This window comes from Carassius gibelio, chromosome A4 (assembly GCF_023724105.1).
Source record: "Carassius gibelio isolate Cgi1373 ecotype wild population from Czech Republic chromosome A4, carGib1.2-hapl.c, whole genome shotgun sequence".
Taxonomy (NCBI): Eukaryota; Metazoa; Chordata; class Actinopteri; order Cypriniformes; family Cyprinidae; genus Carassius; species Carassius gibelio.
Window position 1 is genome coordinate 4,207,548 of NC_068374.1, and position 26,438 is coordinate 4,233,985.

General features: G+C 38.3%; 1 protein-coding gene across 1 annotated transcript in view; it reads left to right on the top strand.

The window, feature by feature from the left end:
- LOC127967756 (oocyte zinc finger protein XlCOF6-like) overlaps positions 1-26,181 on the top strand; it is a 48,708-nt gene extending 22,527 nt beyond the window's left edge. The window contains exons 2-6 of the transcript XR_008155822.1: positions 22,342-22,548; positions 22,696-22,817; positions 23,160-23,314; positions 24,738-24,948; positions 25,276-26,181. The gene's annotated coding sequence lies outside the window, so the exon portion shown is untranslated. The remainder of the gene's footprint in view (positions 1-22,341; positions 22,549-22,695; positions 22,818-23,159; positions 23,315-24,737; positions 24,949-25,275) is intronic.
- The last annotated feature ends 257 nt before the right edge of the window (positions 26,182-26,438 follow it).

Genomic DNA, 26,438 nt, shown 5'->3' on the forward strand with positions numbered 1-26,438 from the left:
AGCTTAGCCAATTACGCAATTGAGCACAGGTGTTTAATCAGACTGTGGCGTCTTCCTCATTCAGAGGCATGGGGAAGCCGATCGACAGTTGTGGACAGAACAACTTAACTGGCTGCAGGGAATTCGTCACCGCCATCAGGTTATGTTTACATAGAGGAACTGGCCAGGCTCTCTCTCTCTCTCTCTGTCTAGAGATGAATGATGGCGAGCTGAATTACTATGGCTAGGAGCCTAACATCTGAGCAGCATCTACTGATACAGGTTGTCTGCAGCCTGTCTCCAACACACGTCTCCATAGACTAACGCTTCAGTCCCACATGCACATCTTTTCCCTGGACAATAACCAATGGACTTATTAATATACATTCTCATAAAACTCTTGTGGGTTTGTCGTGTTAGTCTTCAAGAAATCAAACATCGCTGGGACAGTTTTATCCTTTTTTTCTTTTTGCTCTTGTGTGTGGTATTTGCTGTAATTTCTGTTGGTATATCTTGAACAATAACCTCAAAGTGCACTTGATTATAATCGGTTGAACTGCAGTCTGTAAATATTTTGTGTTTTTCCTATGTTTTTTTCTTTCATTATTTTTGGTTGTAAATATTGTTTAATCACTTTAATACATGGTACCTACACCAAATTTAAAATCATGTTTCTGTGTTACTGACCACCAGCTCCTATAGCCGAATTTAGACTTCTGTGATTTAACTAGCCTATATTGTTTATTTTCATAGCTACCTATTCAATTTATTATAGCTAATATTAATTACATAATATTGGCTAGCAGGTCCCAAAGACCCGTTACATCTTGGCGAGCCAGCCAGGAGCTGGTTTGTACAGTAACTAGCATTTTTATAACAGAAACTGTTCATTCAGACTCACCAGTCCGTTTTTTTTCGATGGAAGTTTTTGAAGGACTTGGGATAAAAATTCCTAATGCCGTCTTAGTGGATGGGCCGGTTGAAGGGAGTTCTTCTGAAGTTATAGATTTTCTTGATCAATATGGTGACATTAATCGCGATAACATTATTAATGATAGCGAATCTGAATTTAATCATATGCTCGTTGTTGAATTCGCATCGGGAGCGTCATTAGCAAAACTGTCTTCATGACTGCCGTATACATTTATTTCTGATAAAAATAATGAATTTCATATTAAGAATTTATCCCAAATTTACACTTCAAAGTTGGGTGGTTCAAAGACTGATACTTATTTATCTGACCTGAAAGAAATTGCTAAAATGTCTGGAAAAGATTATTTGATGGTTCTTGGTGAAATGATGTCTCAGATACAACAAGCTATAGCACAGCTTCATCCCATTGGTGTAAATGTCCCTAAAATGGAACAAAAGATAGCTGACCAACCAAAAAGACCTCCAGAGCCATCTGTACCTCCTCCTGTACCAAGTCGAACTTTTGGTCCAGTGTATGCTCCCTTACAAACATCTTTCACTCCACCTGCTTCTGCCTCTCACAGTGCTGGTATGAACAGCACCGGGGGACGACCAATTGCACCTGGTGACCTTAACTCTCCTGAGGTGCAGCGCTATGTTGTGGAGCATGTGGTCCGGAGCAGTGATACATCTATGTATGCTACCCATCGGCTGAGACCGTTCTCTGGTAAAGTGCCCAGGTCAACCCATGAAATGGACTACGACACCTGGCGGTCTGGTGTTGAATTAGTGCTGCGTGATCCAGCCATCTCTGATCTCCAACGCACCAAACTAATTTGTGATAGCCTGCTGCCTCCTGCCTGTGACATGGTGAAACATCTAAGTCATGATGCGCTACCTGATGAGTATCTGCAGCAGCTGGATTCGGCGTATGGCATTGTCCAGGATGGTGAGGAACTTTACGCCAAGTTCATGGACACTTATCAAAATCATGGAGAGAAGCCGTCTGAGTATCTGCAGAGACTCCAGGTGGCACTGCAATGTGCTGTGAGGAGAGGAGGAGTATCTGAGAGAGATATGGATAAACGCTTATTGGCTCAATTCTGCAGAGGGTGTTGGGACAATGGACTGATTTCAGAACTTCAACTTAAACAAAGGAAATCAAGTCCACCATCTTTTGCTGAACTTTTATTACTCCTGCGAACAGAGGAGGACAGAGAAGCAACAAAGGAGCAAAGAATGAAACAGCACCTTGGAAGAAGCAAACAAAAGGTAACCACTCATGCTCAATTTGTAAATAGGCCGGATGAAGAACTAAATTTGTGCACTGCAATAACAAATTTCACCAAGGAGCTTTCACAACAGATGACAGTCATTCAACAACAGCTTGCCGCTCTCAACGCCAGTCAGGCCAACAGATATCAGCCAGTAGCTACGTATTCTGCCTCAAAGCAGTCTGAAACCGGGAAGACGGGGAGAAATGACAAATTAGCTTCTTCCAATCCAAAACCTGGGTTTTGCTTTCGTTGTGGGGAGGATGGCCACATTAAGCCTCAGTGTGATTCTGATCCGAACCCAATACTGGTTAGTGCCAAGAAAAAGCAGTTTCAAGACAGGCAGCAAAAGTGGCAGAGACAAAATTCATCTGAAAAGAATCAGTTAAACTAGTTCCAGTTCCTGGTGTGGGACACTCAGGGGCTGAGCAGGACCAAACTTGTCCTGCCAAGAGTAAGCTTCCTGTGAACTGTTTTGAATTGCAATCTACATCAAGGAGAGTACCAAAAGGACTTATAGGATCCAGATGTACTGCTGATGTCCAAGTTGCCGGTCACCAAGGTTCCTGTCTTCTGGATACTGGGTCCCAAGTTATGACCATTCCGGTTTCCTTTTATAATGAATATCTCTCCCATCAACCAGTTCAAGCCCTGCACGCACTACTCCATATCGAAGGAGCAGCAGGCCAAAATGTTCCATATCTTGGCTACATTGAAACTACAGTGACTTTTCCTAAAGACTTTGTGGGAAGCATTATTACTGTTCCCACTCTTGCACTTATTGTTCCTGATGTCAGACTAGGATTTCCCACCTCAATCCTAATTGGCATGAACACTCTTGAAATGCTCTACGACCAGTTTCGGCAAAGTGACAATTCTTCCTTCCAACTAAATGCATCCAGTTACCGAGCTGTATTAGAAACTCTCCAAGTGACCCATCAACAAAGCTGTAGTGGCCATCTTGGATTTGTAACTCTGCTCAGTAAATCCTCTGTGCTCATTCCTGTTGGCCATACTGTATTGCTGAAAGGCTGCGCTAAAGTCTCTGCCCTAGCAAGTCAGTATGCTGTCGTCCAACATCCAGATTCAGGCCTGCCGGGTGGTTTGTGCGTTAGCAGCTGTCTTGTCACCATGCCACTGCGTTTCCCTTACCAAGTACCTGTCATGGTGAGAAACGAATTGGAGCAAGACATCTACATACAACCTTCGACCATCATAGCAGAGCTGGGAGCGTATGAGTGCATTGTTTCAGAGCAGCATGTGACTAGTTCCTCAGCGCCTGGGACCAACAGTTCTCCATTAGTCTTTAACTTTGGGGAATCATCATTACCTCTGGAATGGAAGGAAAGGATCACCACCAAGTTGAATGCAATGTCCAATGTCTTTTCCCAGCATGACATGGACGTTGGCTGCTCTAGTCATGTGAAACACCATATTAATCTCCATGACAACACTCCATTCAAGCACCGAGCAAGACCAATTCATCCTCAGGATATAGAAGCTGTTCGTAAACATCTGAGAGAGCTTCTAGATGCCGGTGTTATTAGAGAATCCGAGTCACCATTCTCGTCACCTATAGTTGTTGTCAAGAAGAAAAATGGAGATATTAGACTATGTATTGACTATCACAAGCTCAATTTGCAGACTGTAAAGGACGCATATGCATTGCCTAACTTGGAGGAATCATTTTCTGCACTCACAGGATCCAAGTGGTTTTCGGTACTAGACCTCAAGTCGGGTTATTACCAAATAGAAGTGGATGAAGCAGATAAATCAAAAACAGCCTTTGTTACGCCTCTCGGATTCTGGGAATTTAACAGAATGCCGCAGGGAGTAACCAATGCACCTTCAACCTTCCAAAGGTTAATGGAAAAGTGTATGGGTGATCTCCATTTGGAAGAGGTTCTTGTGTTTTTGGATGATTTGATCATCTTTTCCAACACGCTTGAGGAGCACGAGAGCCATCTGCTTAGAGTGCTGAGCCGTCTACAAGAGTACGTATTGAAACTATCGCCTGAAAAGTGTAAATTCTTTCAGACATCAGTCAAATATCTAGAACACATTGTTTCTGAAAATGCTGTTGAGACCGACCCAGAGAAGGTTTCTGCACTAAAATCCTGGCCAGTTCCCACTAATCTTAAGACCTTAAGATCCTTCCTGGGATTCGCAGGCTATTACCACCGTTTCATTAAGGGGTATTCAGCCATTGCAAAGCCTCTCAACGACCTGACCCGTGGATATTCTTCCACAAGAAAGAACTTAAAACCCCTTGACTTAAAAGTCCACCAGTTTGATCCAAAGCAACCCTTTGGTTCTCGGTGGAGCCCTCCCTGTCAACTTGCTTTTACTACCTTGATTGAGAAACTTACCAGTGCACCAGTCCTGGGGTTCGCTGATCCAAAACGCCCTTACATTCTCCATACGGATGCGAGCACCATTGGATTGGGTGCAGCGCTCTATCAAGAGCAAGACTCCAATCTTAGGGCTATTGCTTTTGCAAGCCGAGGACTTTCATTAAGCGAAAGCCGTTATCCAGCTCATAAACTTGAGTTTTTAGCATTAAAGTGGAGCGTGACAGAAAAATTTCAGGACTATTTGTATGGTGCCAATTTTACTGTGGTTACCGACAGTAACCCTCTTACCTACATCCTGACATCAGCCAAGCTGGATGCAACAAGTCATCGGTGGTTGGCTGCCCTCTCCACATTTTCCTTCAAATTGCAATATAGAGCTGGACGACAGAATCTGGATGCGGATGCCCTTTCCCGTCGCCCACAGGAAGACTCGCCCTGCGGCGAATCCGATCAAGAACTCCTCAATCAGTTCACCAGACAACATCTTTCAGATCCTGGCGACCCCTCAATTCCATCTGAGGTTGTCAATGCCATTTGCCAGAGTTGCCTCATCCGAACGGAAGCAGCAAGCACTTTGATCGAGTCCCTGTCCATCATGCCTGACGTTCTTCCTGAGAGCTATACAGAAGATCCTGGCCTGTCTGTAGTTACTACTTTGTCCCATCTTGACCTCCAGGACAAACAGAGGTCTGACCCAAATCTCCGGGAAGTCATATACCAGATGGAAACAGGTGAGAAAGTTCCTCCTACTGCCAGGGTGGGCTGTCTGAGATTTCTTTGTTGCTGAGAGAGATCAACAAGCTCAAACTGGTCGAAGGTATTCTCTACAGAAAACGACAAGACAATGAACAGACTTCATATCAACTTGTCCTGCCTGAAGAACTTCGTTCCACTGTTTTGCAGAGTCTTCATGATGATATGGGTCACATGGGGATAGAGCGCACATTAGACCTCGCTCGCACCCGGTTCTATTGGCCCAAGATGTCTGCTGACGTAGAGCACAAGATAAAGACTTGTGGACGGTGAGTTCGTCGTAAAGCTCTTCCTGAGAGAGCTGCTCCTCTCATCAGTATTCAAACTTCTAGACCACTTGAACTCATCTGCATGGATTTTCTCAGCCTTGAGCCAGACGCTAGCAACACTAAAGACATCCTTGTGTTAACAGACCACTTCACCAAATTTGCCTTGGCCTTTCCAACTCCAAATCAGAAGGCTAGGACAGTGGCCAAATGTTTGTGGGACAACTTTATAGTCTATTATGGGATACCAGAACGACTTCATACAGACCAAGGGCGGGACTTCGAGTCCAAACTGATCAAGGAATTATGTGATGTGGCTGGAATCAAGAAGTGTCGGACTACACCATACCATCCGCAAGGAAATCCGGTAGAAAGATTCAACCGTACTTTGCTCAACATGTTGGGGACTCTGGAAGCAAAACAGAAAACAAAATGGAAAGACTTTGTCAAACCCTTGGTACACGCTTACAACTGTACAAGGAATGAGACCACAGGATATACACCATATGAACTGATGTTTGGACGTTCTCCCCGTCTTCCGGTCGACTTGGCTTTTGGTTTACCGCTGAGTGGGAAAAAACATCAATCTCATTCACAGTATGTCCAAAATCTAAAGTCCCGGTTGAAAGAAAGCTACGATATTGCCTCAAAGAACGCCGCCAAAGCATCTGAAAAGAACAAGGTCCGCTTTGATCAAAGAGTCATCCCTTCAAAGTTAGAGCCTGGAGACCGAGTGCTTGTGCGCAGTGTTCGAATGAGAGGTAAACACAAGCTGAGTGATAAGTGGAAGCAGGACATCTACGTTGTGGTGGATCAAGCTGGAGACCTACCAGTCTATACAGTGAAGCCAGAGTGTCGTGATGGTCCTAAACGTACGCTTCACAGAGATTTTTTCTTACCATGTGGTTTTCTCCCTGCTGTAGAAGAGCCATCCATTGAGGCCAGTCCAGTCTCAAGGCCAAGAACGCGGCAGCAGCGTGAGACGACTCCTGATTCTGAGGTCTCTGAAGAGGAAGACTCCTCACCTGAACCAACAGTTCTCGGTCTGGACCCAAATCCAATGAAGTTTTACAAAAGAGCTTCATCCCCAAGTGTTGCCAATGACTATCTTCCTCCATCAATGACATCTGTGAGTGAACCAGCCGTTGTTGATGAAGGATCCGAGAGTGAGCACTTACCTGAAGAAGAGATGTTACCTGTGACCCCTGACCACTTACCTGAACCTGAAGAATCTGTAGTACCTGTTGAAACTGACTTATCTGAACATCCACTTCAGTCTGAACTCGAGGAAGAAGAGTCTGTCGACCTTGAGACGTCAGTCCCTAGTGTCTCTGAGCCCTTACACTTTGATTTAACCCTTGATTCTGTAGAACCAGAACCCGGTCCAAGACGTTCGGTGCGTCAACGATTACTGCCTGAAAGGTTGCAATACAGTTCACTTGGTAATCCCCTGATATCTGTGGTTCAATCTCTTTTACACAATATATCAGATGCTTTAAAACCCGCGTCTACCACTAGTTCAGTTATTCACGTGGTTTAACATGCAACGGGACGTGCATGGGTTTAAGGGGGGAGGGTGTAACCCAGGTTAAAATCTTTCAAAATATATATTAAATGTTTGTATATTGGTTCTGCTGTCCCCGTCCCTTTAAATTGCCTGTGTGGAGTACGTGCTCTGCGACTTCACGTAACCCCAGTCAATTGACTGAGCTTAGCCAATTACGCAATTGAGCACAGGTGTTTAATCAGACTGTGGCGCCTTCCTCATTCAGAGGTGTGGAGAAGCCGATTGACAGTTGTGGACAGAACAACTTAACTGGCTGCAGGGAATTCTTCACCGCCATCAGGTTATGTTTACATAGAGGAACTGGCCAGGCTCTCTCTCTCTCTCTCTGTCTAGAGATGAATGATGGCGAGCTGAATTACTATGGCTAGGAGCCTAACATCTGAGCAGCATCTACTGATACAGGTTGTCTGCAGCCTGTCTCCAACACACGTCTCCATAGACTAGCGCTTCAGTCCCACATGCACATCCTTTCCCTGGACAATAACCAATGGACTTATTAATATACATCCTCATAAAACTCTTGTGGGTTTGTCGTGTTAGTCTTCAAGAAACCAAACATCGCTGGGACAGTTTTTTCCTTTTTTTCTTTTTGCTCTTGTGTGTGGTATTTGCTGTAATTTCTGTTGGTATATCTTGAACAATAACCTCAAAGTGCACTTGATTATAATCGGTTGAACTGCAGTCTGTAAATATTTTGTGTTTTTCCTATGTTTTTTTCTTTCATTATTTTTGGTTGTAAATATTGTTTAATCACTTTAATACATGGTACCTACACCAAATTTAAAATCATGTTTCTGTGTTACTGACCACCAGCTCCTATAGCCGAATTTAGACTTCTGTGATTTAACTAGCCTATATTGTTTATTTCCATAGCTACCTATTCAATTTATTATAGCTAATATTAATTACATAATACTGGCTAGCAGGTCCCAAAGACACGTTACATCATGTATTTTCATATCAAAATAAAAAAATATTTAACTGTGGTAAAAAAGAAAAAAAAATTCAAGGCACTTCAGTGTCTATAAATTTTTATATTTTTGAGCATTATCAAATCTGGTTGATAAAAAGTAAAGCCCAGAGGGTTTTCTTTCCAAAGACACCAAAATTACGTGTGTAACACACTGAATTAGGAAACTTACAATTCTAAGTTAGGTAGAGAACTTTCAGCCCATAATGGAGGGTTAAAGGGGTGTCTGAACTTGCAAGCACGATGTCAGACACTGTAATATGCTTTGGTCCCCTCCCTGCTTACCGTGGTGATGAGATACACAGCAGTGTAACGCAAAATTCCCAGTAGTGAGAGAAAAAAGTCAAAGCAACATTTTATATATATATATATATATATATATATATATATATATATATATATATATACACACCGTATTTTTCGGACTATAAGTCGCACCTGAGTAAGTCGCATCCGTCCAAAAATATGTCATGATGAGGAAAAAAACATATATAAGTCGCACTGGACCATAAGTCGCATTTATTAAGAACCAAGAACCAAGAGAAAACATTACCATCTACAGCCGCGAGAGGGCGCTCTATGTTCTCAGTGTACAGTCGTGGCCAAAAGTTTTGAGAATTACATAAATATTGGAAATTGGAAAAGTTGCTGCTTAAGTTTTTATAATAGCAATTTGCATATACTCCAGAATGTTATGAAGAGTGATCAGATGAATTGCATAGTCTTTCTTTGCCATGAAAATTAACTTAATCCCAAAAAAACCTTTCCACTGCATTGCATTGCTGTCATTAAAGGACCTGCTGAGATCATTTCAGTAATTATCTTGTTAACTCAGGTGAGAATGTTGACGAGCACAAGGCTGGAGATCATTATGTCAGGCTGATTGGGTTAGAATGGCAGACTTGACATGTTAAAAGGAGGGTGATGCTTGAAATCATTGTTCTCCCATTGTTAACTATGGTGACCTGCAAAGAAACGCGTGCAGCCATCATTGCATTGCATAAAAATGGCTTCACAGGCAAGGATATTGTGGCTACTAAGATTGCACCTAAATCAACAATTTATAGGATCATAAAGAACTTCAAGGAAAAAGGTTCAATTCTTGTAAAGAAGGCTTCAGGGCGTCCAAGAAAGTCCAGCAAGCGCCAGGATGGTCTCCTAAAGAGGATTCAGCTGCGGGATCAGAGTGCCACCAGTGCAGAGCTTGCTCAGGAATGGCAGCAGGCAGGAGTGAGCGCATCTGCACGCACAGTGAGGCCAAGACTTTTGGAAGATGGCCTGGTGTCAAGAAGGGCAGCAAAGAAGCCACTTCTCTCCAAAAAAAACATCAGGGACAGATTGATCTTCTGCAGAAAGTATAGTGAATGGACTGCTGAGGACTGGGGCAAAGTCATATTCTCCGATGAAGCCCCTTTCATCTGGAAAAAGGCTTGTCCGGAGAAGAAAAGGTGAGCGCTACCATCAGTCCTGTCATGCTAACAGTAAAGCATCCTGACACCATTCTTGTGTGGGGTTGCTTCTCATCCAAGGGAATGGGCTCAATCACAATTCTGCCCAAAAACACAGCCATGAATAAAGAATGGTACCAAAACACCCTCCAACAGCAACTTCTTCAAACAATCCAACAACAGTTTGGTGAAGAACAATGCATTTTCCAGCATGATGGAGCACCATAAGGCAAAAGTGATAACTAAGTGGCTCGGGGACCAGAATGTTTAAATTTTGGATCCATGGCCTGGAAACTCCCCAGATCTTAATCCCATTGAGAACTTGTGGTCAATCCTCAAGAGGCGGGTGGACAAACAAAAAACCCACTAATTCTGACAAACTCCAAGAAGTGATTATGAAAGAATGGGTTGCTATCAGTCAGGATTTGGCAGAGAAGTTGATTGAAAGCATGCCCAGTCAAATTGCAGAGGTCCTGAAAAAGAAGGTTCAACACTGCAAATACTGACTCTTTGCATAAATGGCATGTAATTGTCGATAAAAGCCTTTGAAACGTATGAAGTGCTTGTAATTATATTTCAGTACATCACAGAAACAACTGAAACAAAGATCTAAAAGCAGTTTAACAGCAAACTTTTTGAAAACTAATATTTGTGTAATTCTCAAAACTTTTGGCCACGACTGTATGCTAAATATCAGATTGATTATCCAGGTAACAAACACCAGGCATTTTAATACCTCCGATATCATACCACATATTCTCATCCTCTCATTTATTCAAGTATGAAAAGTACCTTATACACAGCAAAATAAATCTGCATCGGTGCCCTAATCACGCTTTTGGGGTTTATTTAGCTCAAATGACCAGCAGACTGCATTATATAGATTAAAGGGAACCCTGGGTATTAGGACTTGTGTGCTACATGATGTCTCTTACTGAAATATGTAGTAGAAAACATGAAAAAAAATAAAAAAAATAATCCACATTGTTTTAACCACTCAAATGGTTGCACTAGTGAGCTACTGGTGCCTTGATGTCTGTGATTGGCATTACCTGTAGCCATTTCTAATCAGAGCATGACTCGGAAAATAAAATACTGATACAATGTCAACAAAACAATGGGAAGATGCCTACGAATAAATAAAACTTCCTAAAAACCTGTTAGCTCTGATGCTGAAGCTCTGATGCCGTTGACCACAGCTATTGAAAGCAATAGGGTCTAACTGCAGACATGCACTTGAATTTTCAGGCTTGAACTCTTAGACACCTACACTTCCACAAGTGATGTCACTTGCGGCCTGTTTTATTTTCTATTTGATTGCATTTATTATTTTTTAATTGAATTTCTCATTTCACAACAATAGCCAGTCGGTGACGACAAGAAAAAAAGAAACGAAATTACAATAACCAAGTTTACATCCAGTTTTTTGCAATATTTTGTTATCGATAAAGAATATGCATATAAAAAAACTTTAATTTGCGGTTTCCATCTAACTGGCTTTTTAATTGTTGCACAAGTTTTTTTTTCCCGGTGCATCATAAAAAAAAGTTGCCCTTGAACCGTTTCCATTCATAATTTCACATATTGTGCAAATTACATATGTTGTATTATTTTTTTCCGATTAACCTTTATTTAAAAAAAAAAAGAAAAGAAACACCATTATAGTGGTCAGTGTTTACCCTAGTTGGGCTCTTGAGCCTGACAAGCAAAGAGCAAAAAAACATCCAGTGGTGATGATCATGTTTGACCTAATCATTGTGTAGTGACCTGAATAACTGAGTTTTCTTTGTTGGTTATATAAATACTGTGGACAAAAGTTCTGACATTTACAGTGTTTTTTTTTTGTTTGTTTTTTTTTTACTTTAATCAAACACAAATCCTTCCAAAATTAATAGAAAATACAGAATTGTTCACGGTGGAATCACAAGGCTATTGTAATCAATAAAGACAATATAACTATGAGACTAGACTGAATGATTTCAGTTGGTGACTCAGGACAAATAATAATTGTTAAAATAATCATCACCACCTGATGACTGATTTTTTGCAAAAGTCTAGCTGCTATAATTAAGTAAAAACAAAAAAAAATATGTTATATAAAATCAATAATAAATATCAAGGTTCAAGAGCCCAACTAAAGTAAACACTGACTGCTATAATGGTGACTTAAAAATGTTGATTTTCTACTTTGGTGATGAAAATTGCAGGACCCTTGTTTTTTTTGTTTTTTTTTGTCTTTACCACCTGGCTACTGTTGTAAAATTTTAAGAGATTTAATTTTGAAAAATTATAAATTAAGAAAAAAAAAAGAAAAAAAGACTGTTAGTGATACCACTTGTGGAATTGCAGGTCTGAGAATGTGAATGTCTGCAGTCAAACCCTTCTCACTGAAATAGTTCACAGGTGGCAATGGATAGAAGCATTTTCCATCTAGTCTAACGCCACCTGGAATCATGTGAAATCTGTGCAATGAAACAGCAGATCCACAATGTGGATTTTTTTTTTAAATAATGAAAATCATTCATGGGTTTTTTACTATATAATTCAGTAAGAGAGAATTCATATAATGCCACACAAGTCTTAATACCCAGGGTTCCCTTTAAGGGAATATTTTATGCAAGTGGTTACATGAAAAAGATGGTTGTTCTTTTAATCTACATATTGTACATGTCTGTGTGATGCCCAAGTGATTACATGCCTCTGCACACACAGCATTTGAACGAGGTTCTTAGAACCTCACTCTGCTGTTCAGTAAGGCCCTCGCTACACTTGCACAGCTCTCTCAGCTTGGCTGAAACAGACGGTAAACACTCCGATGCTAGAAGGACATCCTCGATTTTGTCTTTTATGTCACAGAGCCCAGAGTCCTCATGTCTTGAAGTTTGCCTTTTACAGAAAAAAAATATATAATTAGCAGGTGACAATAATGGTTTAAAATATTTTTTCTGTGAATAGTTTAAAGAAACCAAGGCTCAAATGTGAGGTCTTAATTGTAACCAATGTGTACTTTAAAGGGATATTTCACACACACAAAAAAAAACATTCTGTCTTCATTTACTCACCTGTTATTTCAAACCTGTATGGGTTTGTATGTCACTAAAATATCTTATTTTGTGTTTTGCAAATGAAAGTCGCTCACAGGTTTAAAATAACACAGGGATGAGTAAATAATGACAATTTTCATTTTGGGGTGAACCATCATTTTAAGAGAGCAAATATCTGTGCTATACATGCAAGTACATTTCCATCATCATCTTAACAATACACTGCCATTCTATATTCCATGGCCCTGCTATGCCTCGACATTGCTTAATTTTAGGTTGTATGCTGTTTGTTTTTGATCACATGAAAGTTAAGGTAATGTCTGAATCTCAAAGTTTTCAATAACTTCACAGGACAATGTTGTGAACTTGTGATGCTTACTGAATATGAGCCACCAAACCTAGTCCTAGTAAATACTGAGAATAGTAATAAACTATGACTATTTAAACCATTTTATTTCCAGACACAGTGTTGGTTTTGAATAGAAAAGACAGCATATCTTTTGACAAAAGATAAATCTAGTAAAACTGCTAACATGGTGGTGGGGTCAATTAAAATCATTTGAATGTAAATGGAGTGCAATTTTAAAGGGATAATTCACCCAAAAATGAAAATATGATGTTTATCTGCTTACCCCCAGGGCATCCCAGATGCCATGAATGTAAACATCATATTTTCATTTTTGGGTAAACTATCCCTTTAAATCCACTGTAGATTTTCAATTATTTGCATGAATTTAAATAAAAATGATGAGAGCACTCATGAACCTACCCTAGTTTCCTACGTTTCCTCCTCCCCATCTCTGCATATACATCCTCTGCTATTGCAAAAATACGTCTGGAGCTCTGTTTCCAATACGCAGACCCTGTGGCAGTGGGGATAAAAATAAATAAAAACATTGTGTGAAATTCAGAATGATACCATCATTGATGAGCTGGGGCAAACTTCAGAATGAATTTGTTCCAATACTCCAGCCCACAACACAGACCTTTAATTCCAGGGGTATCGATAAGCAAATTTCCTTGACTATCAGTTAAGATTATGCTTGTTTCAGGACCCAAAGCAAGGGCTTCTTTTACTTTTGTTTTCATTGTTGACAAACAGGCCTCACTCTCCTGGAAAGGAATAACTAATGCCTTGTCCTGCACTAGTTTGTCACCCTCAAGTTGTCCAAGGAAAATGGTTCTGTGGGAACACACACAAACACACTGTACCTATCAGAAGTGGTTACTTTAAACCCTTATATCTGCATTACTTTGAAATTACATTTCACTGCACCAGCATTTTGTCAATACTGACCAATTTTTTTATCTGCTAAAAAGTACGTTTTTACACTTACCTTTGATACATTTTGGGGCTAACTGCAGGACTAACTGCACGTGTAACTGTTGCAGTGGCAGATCGGGAAAAGCTGAAACGAGGTCGACTTTGTCCAGGGTTTGGGTGAAATGGGACTGGGCTAGGGAGTGGCCCACATTCATCATCACCCATCACCTGGAAGGTACTCCCACCATTCATGAGGTCCAAACAACTGAAGAATCCAGATGAACCTGGGAAAACTGCAATTCCCATGTCATTGGTCAAGTAAACACTTGACTGTGTAATCTAGACAAAGGAGACAAGAGAACAGCACAAGATCAAAATACAAATTAGTAAGAATATTACGCTATACTTTGGACTAACAAATTGTCATTAGCTTTCCAGGACTGGAAACTCTGGTGTCTTGAAGAAGGCATCTTAATATGCAAGTGAAAAGTCGTTACGTATTTTCAAGATTGGTGACCCATACTCAAAATTGGTGTTCTGCATTTAACCCATCCAAGTGCACACACACAGCAGTGAGAAGTGAACACACACACGCGCACACACTGTGAACACACACCGGAGCAGTGTACAGTAATCTTGATTTTGTTCTTTTTTTTTTTTTTTTTAGAATGACTGACCAAAATTAGTATATTTTTTAAAATGTTTAACTAGTCAACTTAAAAACTAAAAGTTAGTTTTAGTTAAATTATCTTTTATTTGTTCTATTCACTCCAGGAATGCGTGACACCAGAGGCGTTGATCAGCTGCGCCACCGCGCGGTCGGCATCATTCGTCTCTTAACGGTTGCTAATGTTTTACTGAAAAACGCTCAATTTTCTTGATTAATTATAAAAACCTGCCAAAACAATAAATTCTAATTAATAAAAAAAAAATCGGCCAGCCTTAATTTTTCAGGTTTATATGACTGCAGGTTTGGTTTCTGACATGGACCATGAGGCAGGTTTTGCTTTTGCGTTGTTAATGTAACTTTATATTTTATATTTTATACTTTATATTTATATTTAGGCGATATGTAACAACATTCAGGCTAAATGTATATTTAACACTTACAAAACATTACCAATTGTAAAATGAAGCTTAATCGGAAGAATCTGAAGAGTTTTTATACTGAATTTAGTCTAAAAAAAAAAAGTATTTGTACGTTCTAGGATTAAATAATTTTTACGAGAGCAAACCTTGAAAATCCTGGCCAAGTTGTCCACTGTAACATCGTCCTCCCTGAGAACTGCGGCCAGAGAGCCTCTTTTTAAAGGGGGGGTGAAATGCTATTTCATGCATACTGAGTTTTTTACACTGTTAAAGAGTTGGATTCCCATGCTAAACATGGACAAAGTTTCAAAAATTAAGTTGTACGTTTGAAGGAGTATTTTTGTTCCAAAAAAACCTCTTCTGGTTTGTCACAAGTTTCGGAAAGTTTTTTTCGAGTATGGCTCTGTGTGACGTTAGATGGAGCGGAATTTCCTTATATGGGTCCTGAGTGCGCGCTCTTCTGCCGGAAGAGCGCGCGCTCCCGTATAGCAGAGCACTGAGAAGCTGAGCACAGCCTGATCAGAGCGAGAGCGTCGCGAAAAATCACAAAAGGAGTGTGTTTTTGGTTGCCAGGGCAAGACAACCCTGCACAGATTACCAAAAGAGAAACAGCATTAAGGGACCAGTGGATGGAGTTTATTTTTACAGAGCATCAACGGAGTTGTGCAAGTGTTTTTGTTTGTTCCCTGCATTTCGGATTGCACATCGTTTATTTCTTAAGGATAATGCAGTCCCAACGGAAAAGGGTCACGATTGTGTGTTGGAACCACATGCAGTGAGTAAAACTGCTTCAAATATCTCTGTGTTGTTAACTTAGCTATCAGCGTGTAAGCACATCAAGTAAACAACATGCGATGTTGTCATCAAACTGCGCTTTCCACATGTACACCTTAAAAAAAAAAAAAAAGACGACATAAAGTGGAACTTTCCAAAACCGCTAAGCAAATATATACAGTTTCAGTACATACCACATAGAGACGCCTATGCTGATGCTGCTCTTGTTAAATTTCAGCCTCTGGATCTGTCACAGCTTCCACATGCTCTCAACTCAAAAGCCTACTGGCGCTCGTGATTCTTTAGCTCCGCCCACACGTCACGCCTCTAGGCACTCGTGTTTTTCCGGGAAAAATCGGTACAGACTATCTTTCTCTTATAAATATAATAAAAATAAAGACTTTTTGGAGTTATGAAGGATGCAGTACTACTCTATAGGTACTCAAGATTAACAGGATATTGAGTGAAAACGAGCATTTCACCCCCCCTTTAACGTGTATGTGCCAGTGGTAGACATCGTGCTAGACTTTGCAGGAACATTAAACGGCGCAAATTTGGCCACCTGCACAATCTGCTGAATCTACGTCACATCCGTTTAGAACCAGCAGCCACACTTGTTGTTTTTTTTTATCTCAATATTATTTGTTCTATTTTATATCCTGTATGTTGTAATTTTATAATCAACAGCATCAGATTGTAAAGTAAAAATTTTTTTATAGAACATGTTACAGTTAGGAAGCACACTTTAGTTTAGTGATTGGGGGGCAAAACTAGATTAAACCCAGAATAATTTGAGAACAAAGTAAAATTTACATTCAAAAATTAACCTAGGATTTAGCAATAAAGATATCTTTGGACTTTTGCACATCAGCAAGGAATGATAATTTGCATCACTGAAACAGCTATGTAGAAAACTGTAAACATTTTTAAAGTAAATGAATTAATTTGTTGCACTTGGAGAGTTCGAAAATAAGAGCTTCAATCCATGTTCAGTGGGCAAATTGAACAAACAAAAAAAAAAATCTAAAAAGGGTCTAGAACCGCCCCTGGTCAGAATGTGTTCTTCCTCATGCTACACCCCTCCACTAAATTTTCTGGCCTCCCACGAGCGGGATAGGTCAATGTCTAGTATTAAACCGATCATGATTTACAGCTCAGATAATGTTAATCAAAATAACATCTGTAAAAAATTTAACAGCCTAATTTTTATATGGTGAAATTTCGACTGTTTGATTTATTGAAATTAACCCTTGCTCTTCCACAGTAGCATACATATTGATAACAACAGTAAACACACATACACCTATATATAGCACCTCAATCCCACTGAATAACAATTAACTAACAGTGGGTTTTAGTGTAAATGCACAAAAGCTAGATTTATCAGGAAATACTGTAATTATATTACATTTATCCTACATTGAATATACATGTCTCCATTAATAATATAATACAGTTAGATATATCGTACATTTCTGTCGCAATACCAAGCAGTTTGAGTTACAGTAAAATAAATCTATGGAAAATGATTCTGACTGTATCGTTGCGCAGTGTTTCTCCTGATTGTCAGCGTTGTTTCATCTGTTTAAATCTAATAGTCACTTGTGCTCTTTACTGAATTAATTGTAGACCAAGACGAAAGAAAAAAAAAGGAAAAATTTACAACACCTTCAGAAAAAAAAAAAAGAATTCTACCCTCCCAACGAGGCGGCGATATAGTCAAGTCCCTACTACAAAGAGAGGCGTTCTGGATTTTCACTCTTAACACAGTGGAACCTAATGGTCTGAATGAGGAACTGGGCCTCCCATGTTTTTTATAATTCACACTGTGAGGCACTTTTTTTTCTTTCATCTTGGTCTACACCTGAGTGCTTAATTATGATTAATTAATTGATGTACCACACCCATCTAGGCTTGTGGCAAATGATTTGAACTTTAATGCTATAAAATCTGTATGTGGCCATTCATTGTTTGACTCTGAAGAAGACGCATGAGCGTCGAAGCGTTAGTCGTTATTTATTAATAAATTATTAAAAACGTTGTGTGCTCCGGTTCTGTTTCCTTGGTCCTAGCTAGACCTTGGGTTTCCTCTCTTGAACATTGTGTCCTGTTCCGTGAGCACCAACCAGGCTGAAGCGCAAGTGACTCCCTTCTATATATTTAAGCGATATCTAGCTTATAGTGACTTGTACACCTAAATAATTTCTCAACATAGGCTAAACACCTAATTTAGATGCTCTTTCTGCCATTATTCATAAAACGGAGTGTACAGTTAAGAGATGGGATCGAGACGAGTATGTGTCGGTGTGCAACACAAGAGGCTATTGTTTAGAAATAGTTAAATATAAATTGTAAAAGCAATCATTTATTAGAATGCATTTCATCAATCTCATTTTTACTTTTTTATCATCTGCTTACATTTTAAAAACTTTGCCTCTTTATTTCCAAACTTTATACACAATTGAAGAATTGCATGCACAAAATGCTAAATGCCTCACATCTATTCAAAATAACAAACACATCTCAAAAACAAACATTTGTCTTGTGTTGCAAACACCTTTGCCATAATATTGTTTTTTTGGACATATCACACAGTTATTTAAATGTTAAGCTCTTCTTTTATGACATCTCTTATGTACAGTTTTTGAACAGTAGTGGAGAGCAGGGGCGAAATTACCAGTTTTCAGAAAACATAATTTTAAAAGATAATGTTGTAGACAGAGATATATTTCTGCTGTGGTCAGTAACTCAGAAGTGTGGTCTATCAATACCAGGTGGTATTTTGTAGAAATGTAGAAAGAGATATATTTCTGCTGTGGTCAGTAACTCAGAAGTGTGGTCTATCAATACCAGGTGGTATTTTGTAGAAATGTAGAAAGACTTCAGTATAATTTCACTTTGAACATAAGTTGCACATTGCTACTTTCGACCCCATCGGTTGGGACGAAAGTAACACACAGGTGGGTCAAAAGTAACACAACAATATAAGCTAGATTTTTTCTGTTACTCTTATTTTTATTAAGTATACCGGACTATGACCTTGTTAATATTTAACTGCAAACATATTCTGCCTTTTATTTTTGCAAAAAAATTATTAAATTACATTTTCATATTTCAAGTTGGGACATTGTGAATAAAAACAGAATGCAATGTGGAAGTTTAAAATTTTATTCAGAATACAACATAGATGACATATCAAATGTTTGAACTGAGAAAATGTATCATTTTAAAGGAAAGTGGATTTTAAATTTCATGGCTTCAACACATCTCAAAAAAGTTGGGACAAGGCCATGTTTACCACTGTGTGACATCTCCTCTTCTTTTTATAACAGTCTGCAAACATCTGGGGACTGAGGAGACAAGCTGCTCAAGTTTAGGAATATGAATATTGTCCCATTCTTGTCTAATACAGGTTTTTAGTTGCTCAATTAGGTCTTCCTCTTTATGATGCGACAAAAAAAGATCTGGACTGCAGGCTGGCCATTTCAGTGCCCGGATTCTTCTTCTACGCAGCCATGATGTTGTAATTGATGCAGTTTGTGGTCTGGCATTGTCTTGTTGGAAAATGCAAGTTCTTCCCTCAAAGAGACGACGTCTGGATGGGAGCATATGTTGTTCTAGAACTTGGATATACTTTTCAGCATTGATGGTGCCTTTCCAGATGTGTAAGCTGCCCACGCCACACACACTCATGCAACCCCATACCATCAGAGATTCAGGCTTCTGAACTGAGCGCTGATAACAACTTGGGTTGTCCTTGTCCTCTTTAGTCCAGATGACATTGCGTCCCAGTTTTCCAAAAAGAACTTTAAATTAAAAAACTTTAAAATAGATATGGCTTTTCATGATCTATAGAGTTTTAGCCAGCAACAGTGAATGGCACAGTGGATTGTGTTCAACGACAATGTTTTCTGAAAGTATTCCTGAGCCCATGTACTGATTTCCATTCCAGTATCATTCCTGTATGTGTTGCAGTGCCGTCTAAGAGCTGAAGATCATGGGCATCCAGTCTGGTTTTCCGGCCTTGACCCTTACGCACAGAGATTGTTCCAGATTCTCTGAATCTTTGGATGATATTATGCACTGTAGATGATGATAACCTCAAACTCTTTGCAATTTTTCTCTGAGAAACTCCTTTCTGATATTGGTATAGAAACACTGCCACTCTGGGAGGGATCTTTTTATACCCAATCATGTTGCCATTTGATCCTCCAGCAGTTCCTTATATGTACATTTAACTTTTCCGGCCTCTTATTGCTACCTGTCCCAACTTTTTTGGAATGTGTAGCTCTCATGAAATCCAAAATGAGCCAATATTCGGTATTCAGTATTAATTAAGCCTTCAGAGATAGAAGCTGTGTCTGAAGCTGCTTTCAGATGTAGTATACCTGTTTACAGTTTAATGCTGATCAGACATTCCTTTTACCTAGCAATTACAACTGTATATGAAATTAGATTAATGTTTAATACAACATTTTTAACACAGAAATATGTAATGACAAAATGAAATGATAGGCCTACTTTATGATACTTATGAAAGTAATATCGCCACTAGGTGTCGGTAAGTCACTGTGTTAATAAAGAAGCCTTTTATTCAATCTATTCGTCCAAGATTCAGATTCTTTCAGGAATAAATTCAAGTGTCTGTGTTTAATAATTTGTCACTGAACTGTCTATAATAATAGGTCTTTCAAAGACTGATTCATATCAGGATTCAGGAATGATACATCACTCTATAGTCTATACGCTTACTGTGACTTGGTTTTGGTTTGATGACGTCAAGGAAATACCCCCCACCCATTCACATCTGAAAACTACTACTTACCTATGTCAAACAACTTAACTGTAAAAATAATGTAAATATGTAACTTCACATAATTCTGTACATATTTGTTTACATGTTTGCATTTAAATAAAGAAAACACTTCACCCTCTTCCTGCTCTCTGTTCGTTTTCTATCTAGGCTACTTGTTTTTCATAAAAAAACAACAACAAAAAAAACACTTTCTTTCTATATTCTAAATATTTATATTCTAACTAATTGTTTTCTTTGTGTGTGTGTGTGTGTGTGTGTTTATACAGTGGTCAACGTTTGAAGTGGATCAAATCCTTTAATCAAAGCTGTCCCAAAACCTAAATTCAAAATACGATATTGTAATTTATATATATATATTAAAAAATCTTGCTAATTAAACTGCATTGGGCTAACCGAGACTTGTCATAGCATTTCCATTGTATTGCTCTTCTTTTAGTTTTGACTGCTTTTATTATATCGTGTTATATTGTTATTGCACATACTGTAACTATGCATGTGATCGTAAAAAAAAAAAACGTGTTCTTTATGCCCCTGATGGATACGCGGAAGTGAGTGTCTGTGTTTTGTTATAGACATAAACCATAAATATTTGACTGAAACTTGTCTGTTAAAATCTGTTTGCATGAACTTTAACTTTTAAATATTTTAACAGTTGCCCCGCCTTCTACTTCTCAAACCTCGTATTTTCTATGATATAGTGCTGAGGAAACACGGAGGTACATTATGCTTCGCGAATTACCCATCGCGTGTTGGTAGAGGCGTGTTCCACAGATTGCTTTGCCGATTGAGAAACGTGATTGGTAAACGGTTTGCCAGAATATACCCTGACCATCCAAGAGGATAAGAACGGCTAAAATCCTTAACGTTCAACAGGATGATACGAGGAACGAGACGGCAGCTGAAAAAGAGAAAGGAGCGCTGAAGAAGGAAAACGTAACGTTGTTTGTTAAAAGCTTATTTTGATTTTCTTAACCTGTTGACTTACCTCAAGGATGGACGGTCCGACGCTTCCCCTCTTGCTCTCACCGTATAGTGCCGGTTCGCAAATGAATCTCTCTTGAATGAATTGATTTGAATCCAACTCATGGCAGTCTATTTGAATCACTGCAGGTTTTTTTTTTTTTTTTTTTAAACCACACTCGAAATGATTCACGTTGTAGCGTTAGTTGGTTAAGAGTCATATCGCAAATCGATTCTTTAGAACTCTTCAGTGAACCGGGATTTTATAACGTATGCACATCAAAGTTTGTTTTTAATTAATGGACTGTATATATTATTTATTCTTAATATTTAAAATAATTGTAATACATTCATAATTAATTTTAACAACAATTATGGCAACACCTACACAGTATTTTAGAGTTTTAGGCCTACTTAAGTGTTATATAACTTTAAATATAAAAAAAAAAATATTAAAACACTATTAACATTGTAACTTTTGATAAAAGAATGATAATATATAATGCATTGTATTACAAAAATAAATAAATAAATAAAAAAGGCCTTCTAATGGATATTATAGTTTGTAAAGTTGTCTAGAAAAGTCTTTAAAAGGGCATTTCTAAAATACCTGTAATCATTTACTCACTGGTTCCAAACCTGTATAAATGTATTCCTTTCAGTCTCGGTCACAATCTTTTTTTCCATTAAATGAAAGCAAATAGTGACTAAGTCCATCAGTCTTTAACATTTAAATATAATATAGCTGTATTTTTTGGTGACCTCTGCCTTTAAATATTTGACAATGTAACATTTATCGAAAGCTGATGATTTATCACAAATTTGTACAACATATGTATTAATTTTTTTTATCAATAATCATGCTTTACAGAAAACACTAAAGACTGTTGAAGCATCTGAAAAAAGAAAAACCCTTCTGAAAATTCTTGAAGAAAGAAAGGCAAGGAAGAGAGAAACCCTTCCTTGGTGATGGAGGAGTTGTACCTCAAAAAACATTTGAGGATTTACAAAGAAAATACAGATACATAAAGAAACAAAAGCAAGACTTACAGGAAGAGCTGGAAGAATTCAAACATAAGTAAGAGTTTATGAATAATTAACAATTTCCATGTGAAACATGAAACATAGCCTATAATAAAAAAAAAATCTTAATTATGAAAATTTCAGAATCTTAGTATGAAAATCTGAAACTTTTTTCTGTTTCTTGTTCTCTACAACACTAAAGATTAGCTGAATTAGAAAAGCAGAAAGCGGATCTGGTTGCAGAGCTGGCTACATACAAAAGCCTTAACATTACACTGCAGCAGAACCTAAATGAAGTGCTACAAAGAGCCTTCTCAAAAACAGGTATTGTTTCAAATCTTGATGGATGGCCATTTTAAGCTCTCTCCAGTGATGTTAGATTGGGTTCTGACTGGGACATCTATGGGCATTCACAGAGTTGTCCCTATACACTTGTGTTGTTTTGGTTATTTGAATTATCTAAACTCTGGTTTTTGCTTTGTCATTATGGAGTATCTAGTGTGTGGAACTTTAAGACATTTTAAAATATGACTGAAGCATAACAATATGTATTATTGTAAGTAAAAACAGTAATAAAGGGATACTACACTCAATTAGAATATGACTTCACCCTTTTATTTTTATATATTAACATATTTGTCCCTACCATTGTTTGGTTGGTTGCAGGTCCATCTCTTCTTAACAGACCTTCTGCATCTTCTGAGAGCAAACCTGACGGAGGACCAGATGAGCTGCCCAATAGTTCAGAGGGCAACAACCCACCTCTGAATAAAAACCCTTCTCAATCAACTCTGAGCCTTTATGAAATAAAGGATGGCACGGTACACAATTGTTAAGCCTTTTTACCCCATTTGTTTTCACACATCAAAAAGTACACTTTGCCCCCAATAATGGTAACAATATACTTATTATAATACTATTATATTATATAACATTATATTATATGTTAATACGTATATTACCATTATCATTATTATATTATCTAATATATAGTAAATATATATTTTAAACTTTTTAAATGTAATATTTTTTTTATTAAAAACTTGTCATAACACTTGCATATTATTGCTTTTTTGCTGTTTTTGATTACTTCCATTGTCCTCATTTGTAAGTCGCTTTGGATAAAAGCATCTGCTAAATGACTAAATGTAAAAATATACATATATAATAATCCAATTAAGAAGCATGTGATAATCTAGAACATTTATATGGTATAACCTTTTAAACGGACTGTATGCCTATCCCACACAGCATAATTTTTAATCGCAATTGCAAATATGGCATCTACTCTGACTAAGCCCATTTTACTCTTACTGAAAGGTTCCACTTTAACTGTTAAGATCCAATGACTAGAGATCTTGGTATAGTAAAATTATATCACCTTGTTTTTAATATTAAATCTTTCAAAAACAAATGCAGGTCTTATGTGGTAGGCATAATACTTCAGTCAAGGCAAAGCACAACATTTAAAGCTATCAACAGGAATAATAATATCTTCTTCCTCTGGTCCTTAGGAATAATGATATTTATACTATAATGGGACCCTTGCTACTGGTGTGAAGGGTGGTAATTCTATGGGCGAACAAAAGCTAGATCAATATTTGAAGGAAAACGTGTAGAATTTGGCTCTCTTTGTTGCATCATATGCCAATGGTGGCCATTCAAAAATGTGAAAAATCACTTTGTGTGTTTTTTTTTTGTTTTGTTATTTATTTATTTCTGAGGTTTTGCATTCCTATAACTCAGGAAGTATTAAAGATGTCTCAACATCCTTCTACTTGATAATTTGGCACACAGACATATATGTTTTTGCAATTGTTTTAACAGAGGGAAACAAACTGCAATTCTAGTTTCAACATTATTCTTCAGACATTTCTATTTAAATCTTAATCTTGGATAAAAACTTGAACAGTGCAACTGTGAACTGCCACCATTTAATGCAACAAAGATTGCTAGGAATATCAATCTTTGCTTAGCAATTCCCCCCCGGACTAAAGAGGGGAGCGTGTGCGGCCGCTGGACTCCGCCACTTACCCGTACCCTTCCTTTCTGAACACTGCCCCACCTGCACGAATATATATATCAACTAAATACAAAAATGTAGGTGGGGAAGTTGCTAAAATGTAATTGTTTTGACACGGAATGACCCATGAGAGGTTTTATTCATACAATTTACTGTAAGTCAATGGAAATCAAGAATTGACAAAATATCTTGTCTTTTAAGATGCATTTTCTGTTTTGAAGATCCACATAGGAGAAAATATTTGGATTAGAGAAGAGGTGTGGAGGAAAATGACATCAACCACGAAGGATTCTCTCTTTGTAAAAGAGATGGCTGTGGCATTGTGGGGGACAGCCACTTTACAAAGAAGAAGTGTGTCAGGAAAGGAGTGTCCCACAAACAGACATTCTCAAAAGCCTCCCCTGACACGCTCCAAGTTGCATGTTTTGAGAGGTAATCTAATTTCTCTATTACTCCATGCATGCACTGTATGTAACCATTAGCACCACCAATTTTGTTAAAAACAGTTGGAAAATGTTCTTGCTCAAGATATTCTCATTCATATTCATCCTTCATCCTCTCATTCATACTTATACATATAAATATATACTTATTTATCAGTCAATAAAAATAAATAGAACATAATTAAACGCCTACATAATTTCATTTCTATGTCTGAAAAAAGCAAAATGTGAAACAAAAACATGATAATTGCCTTTTTAAGTAGTTTTACTAATTGAAAATTCACAAATAAATTGTCTAAATCATTTCTCTTTCAAGTCTGTTTCAGTGACTGGCTGAAACAAAAGGAGCCTGAAAGAGGAGAGAGAGAGAAGAGGGAGAAACAAGTGGGGCATTACATATCCCAAAAAATACAAGATATCATAAAAAAAAGAAAGAAAAAATGAAAATGTATAATATGTTATTGTTCACCTTCAGTTAATTGTTGATATAGTTTTCATATAATCATTTTAATCATTCCAATAATTTTGTAAATATGTGTTAGAACAGCGGTGTTTTGTCACAGTGTCTGGGTTGTGTTCCCTGGGGTTCCACTAGATGTCCTCCTTTCTCACGGTGTCTGTCACCATATCACTTCCTGTTCCCTTATTTGGTCACCTTCCTCCTTGTTGTGTAATTGATTGTTCCCCACCTGTCTCCTGTTCCCTCATTATCCTTCTGTGTATTTATACCCGGTCTGTCTGAGTCTGTGTTACGGAGTCCTTGTTTAATGTCTGAGTGTTATTCATGTCTGTCTATTCTTGCCTTGCCTTGTGTTTGTGTCTAGTTTATGTTGGTTTTGGATATTCTGGTTTTGAACCTGCCTGGACTGTTTACCCCTTTGGATTACCCTTTAATAAACATCACACCCGCAATTGGTTCTCTCTCTCTGTGTTTCCAGTACACCGATCGTGACATGTTTTGCCTGCAAGATTAAATAAAAAAATGTTAAAGTGGTTGCTTGTGGTCCTGCAGATTATTTAAAGTAAAATTGGAATGATTTAATTTGTCACAACACTCACTGACAGGAAAATTGGGTCAAACACTGTGTGATCAATCAAATCAAACAGTCAGTCAAAATCAGTCAATTTGAACAGCTAAAACCAGCCAGCCTGACCAGCTACATCCAGTTAAAACCAGCTTAACCCAGCTAAGACCAGCTTAAACCAGCTAAGACCAGCCTGACCATCTTAGGGGCCATTCACATATCGCGCCTAAAAACGCGTGGAAAACGTTAGGCGCGCCGCTTTGTTCTTCTTTGCAAAGCGCTCAGACAGAAGCGCTCCTGAGGCGTCTGCCTTTGCTAAGCAACCATGACATGCTCTCTCCATGAAGACGCGGGAATATCAGCAAAGGATAAATGGATTTGCAGCACAAAAAAATCGCTCTAAGTAGCTCTGCCACTAAATTTATTTCAATATTCCAATCCATATACAGCTATG